The sequence below is a fragment of the Vombatus ursinus genome, unplaced genomic scaffold (assembly GCF_900497805.2).
Source record: "Vombatus ursinus unplaced genomic scaffold, bare-nosed wombat genome assembly UNPS02014798.1, whole genome shotgun sequence".
Taxonomy (NCBI): Eukaryota; Metazoa; Chordata; class Mammalia; order Diprotodontia; family Vombatidae; genus Vombatus; species Vombatus ursinus.
In genome coordinates, this window is record NW_020954576.1 from 46,471,590 (window position 1) to 46,471,939 (window position 350).

General features: G+C 51.1%; 1 protein-coding gene across 2 annotated transcripts in view; it reads left to right on the forward strand.

The window, feature by feature from the left end:
- FCAMR (Fc fragment of IgA and IgM receptor) overlaps window positions 1-350 on the forward strand; it is a 13,922-nt gene that overhangs the window by 9,579 nt on the left and 3,993 nt on the right. The gene's annotated exons all lie outside the window — the stretch shown is intronic.

A 350-nucleotide genomic window follows, 5' to 3' on the forward strand; every position in this document is an offset into this window, starting at 1 on the left:
ACAGTTACAGGTGGACAGGACCTTGACACAACCCTGCTTGTAGAGGGATGTGAGACAGGAACCAGTAGAAGAGGTACCACTCCAGCTGAAGTCACCCAGGCACCAGGAACCATTGAAACAACAACTACAGTTACAGGTGGACAAGACCTAGACACAACCCTGCTTGTAGAGGGGTGTGAGACAGGAACCAGCAGAAGAGACACCACTCCAGCTGAAGTCACTCAGGCATCAGGAACCATTGAAGTGACCACTACAGTTACAGGTGGACAAGACCTAGACACAACCCTGCTTGTAGAGGGGTATGAGACAAGAACCAGCAGAAGAGACACCACTCCAGCTGAAGTCACCCA